We start from the raw sequence: 3,505 nt of genomic DNA on the forward strand, positions 1-3,505 counted from the left end.
CACAGAACCAAAACTGTGAACACCAGTGGTCTATACTGGGGGGCAGCAAACTTAACTGCTTTGTAATTAAAAGCCCCATGGCTTTAAGTATACCCAAATTAGAAGAAAGACAGACAGACAGATAGACTTTTGACTTTTATTAACCTTTATTAGTGGGAAAGGGAACAATACAACAAAACAACAAAGGACAGCCCACACAGGGGCCCAGGTACAGAAGACAGAACCTGGGGCTTGCCCTCAAGTTCTGCCCTCACAGTCTAAAACAAAAACATCCAGTACTGCATCAGTCCACTAGGGCCATTGCTGGTACCCCGGCAGGAGTGGGGTTGGGGCAGCAAGGACCATACAACCACCCTCAATACTGCAGAGTACCCCCTGAATATCCCAACATGCCTGGAACCCCAGCTGCCACTGGGGAAGAGGGTCCTTATTGTAGAGGAGCTTTTGGAGGGCCTGCAGGTGGAAGGCAGCCATCCTGCCCACTAAGTCAACTAAGCCCTGGCCCCCCTCAGCCACCAGCAAATAAAGAATGGCTTGGGGGAGCCAATGACACCCATCCTAGAAGAAGTCCATGAGAAGCCACTGAAGCTTCTTGAGCAAGTCCAGCAGGAAGTCCAACATGACACACTGGTGCACCATGTCATGGCTTCTAGGTTATTAACAATGAGGACCCATTCACAGTAGGAAAGGCTAGGCAGATGCCAGCACTGCAGGCGCACCTCCTCTTTTGCACCAAGGTCCTCCCAGTTCCAAGCCGCCAAGACCAACAGCCTGAGGAACAACCCCAGAGCTTTGCCATATAAGACCCCCGGGCAAGTCTGGGGGGAGGGGCCTGACCCAAGGACCAAGATAGAGGGTGTTGGTCCAGTTCATGTGAGCTGGAAAGAGGCACATTCATAGATGTGTTGATAGTCGACCAAGCATTGGACATCACCCTGGGTGCTAAGAACAGTCACATTATCCACATATACCATCAACCTCAGTGACAGGTCACCTGTTGAGCCAAAAGCTGATAAAAGGGTCAGACTGGTCAGTTGCTACCATGGTGCATAGAGTAGGGGCTCAATGGAGAAGGTTTAGAGCATTCCTGACAGAGGGCAGCCCTGGCACATGCTTCTGCAGGCCAGGAATGGGGTACAGAGCATGCTTTTCAATTTAAGAAGTTTAGAAATGTCCTGGCATAGGACCTGGAGTACAGAGGTGAAGAAGGATATGAAAACAAAGGTCTATAGGTTCCAAAAAAGGTAGTCATGGCTGACCCAGTCAAAGGCTTTCTCCGGGCCCAAGGAGACAGATCCAAAGTTGAGACCAAAGAGGTGTGCAGCTGTCAACAGGTCTTGAAGCAGGAATAGATTGTTCTGGATGGTCCTGCCTGGCAAGCAGTAGCTCTGCTCAGAGCCAACAGCCAAAGCCATAACAGTGCATAGCTGGTTGGCCAAAGCCTTGGCCAGGATCTTTTAATTGGCATACAGAAGGGATACTGGCCACCAGTTCTTGATGCAGCCAAGGTCCCCTTTTGTATGCAGCAGGAGAAAAATGCTGGTGACAATTGACTGGCATGGTTCAGTCCATGACAGTCCATGGTTCAGTCCATGGTTCAGTCTATAACACTCCTACAAAATACATGTAGGGGGGAGGGGCTGAGAAGAATCCAAAAGGTCATATAAAACTTGGCAGGCAACCCATCAATGCCAGGGGCTTTGCTTGAGGTGAGGTCCCCGATGGCAGCCGTGAGTTCCTCCAAAGACAGCTCTCACTCAAGATGGTCAGCCTCTGATGAGCAAAGCCTAGGGAGACCATCATGTAAGTACCTAGAAGACTCTAGGCAAATTAGTTCATCTGCAAACAGTTCTTGGTAGAAGGCAATGGCATGGCGTCAGATCTCAACAGGATCTGTGAGCATTTGGCGATGTGGGGTCTTAAGAGGGTCAATGACCTTCTGTGAGGTTCATCATTTCTCAAGGCTGAAGAAGAAGTGAGTCAGGGGTTCAGTCTCTGCCATTTCTTGGCAGTGAACATGGACCATCTTGCTCTCTGCCAGTTTCCATAGATGTAGCTTGCAGAGCTTAAGACTCGTGAGCAGCCCTGCATCACCACCAGCATCACACAGGGCCACCTTAAACTCCGCCACATCCTCCTCCAGCTCCCGAACGTGGCAGCAGAGCTTACTTGTTGCCAACTACATCTATTATTGACAAAAAAAACCCTTATCTTTACTTTTCCCACATCCCACCATTGCTTCAAGGAGGGGAAGGTGGCTCTTTCAGTTTCCCATCTCCACCAGAAATGAGCAAAGCAGTCACAGAAGTGAGCATCCTGAAACAGACTAATGTTGTGGCATCAGTAAGGTGCCCGAGAATATGTCCTTCCAGGAAGGCTCAGCCCACAAGAAACTAGGCTGTGATACAATAGTCCTTCCAGGGGGCTCCTGGAATAGTCCTTCCAGGGGGCTTCTGTACCTTTTAGGCCTCCTGGTGCCAGACGAGGCCCCCCAGCAGGTCTGGGGGTGGTTTGCCAGCCCGTGTCCGGAGCAGGAGTGTGCCACTCTTGCCCCAGTTGATGCGGGCCAATGCGGAGAGCTCATAGGTGCTCTGGCAGTCCACCAGGGCCCGCACATCCTCCTGGCTGCCCAGAAAGACTGTCACATCATCCGCGTATGCCGTCAGCTGGAGTGAGGGGACAGTGGTCAGGCCTGGTGCCGGTGGCAGGCCTAAGCCAGTCAGGCAACGTTGCAGAGTGTGCAGCAGGGGCTCGATGGGCAGGGCGTACGGCATGCCCGAGAGGGGCCAGCCCTGGTGTATGCGGCAATGCACCAGGAATGGGGAGCACAGCACGCCGTTCATCTTGAGCAGGCTGGAGGTGTCATGGTGCAGGACCTGGAGCACCGTGATGAAAAGAGGCCCAAAGCCAAAAGTCTTGAGGGTGCCAAGCAGGTACCAGTGATCAACACGATCAAAGGCCTTCTCCTGGTCCAGGGAGACCAAGCCAACGTCCAGGACAAAATGCTCCACAGCCATGAGCAGGTCACGCAGCAGAAACAGATTGTCCTGGATGGTCCTGCCCAGCACACAGTAGCTCTGCTCGGGCCCGATGACGGAGGCCATGATGGTGCGGAGACAGTTCGCCAGCACCTTTGCCAGGATCTTATAGTCGGCGTACAGAAGGGAGATGGGCCACCAGTTCTTAAGGCAGCCGAGGTCCCTTCTCTTGGGCAGCAAGGTGAGCACTGCTTATAGTTTCATAGTTTCATAGTTGGTAGGGTCGGAAGGAACCTGAGATCATCTAGTCCGACCCCCTGCTGTGGAAGAAAAGAGTATTGGAATCAAACAACCCTGGCCAGATGTTTGTCCAGCCTTTTTTTAAAGAGCCCCAGGGTAGGAGCCAGCACCACTTCTTTTGGAAGTTGGTTCCAGGTCCTAGACGCCCTGACAGTGAAATAGTGCCTCCTAATGTCTAGCCTGAAACTACCCTCCACTAGCTTGTGTCCATTGTTTCTTGTAATTCC

This window comes from Alligator sinensis, unplaced genomic scaffold, assembly GCF_000455745.1.
Source record: "Alligator sinensis unplaced genomic scaffold, ASM45574v1 scaffold490_1, whole genome shotgun sequence".
Lineage (NCBI taxonomy): Eukaryota > Metazoa > Chordata > Crocodylia > Alligatoridae > Alligator > Alligator sinensis.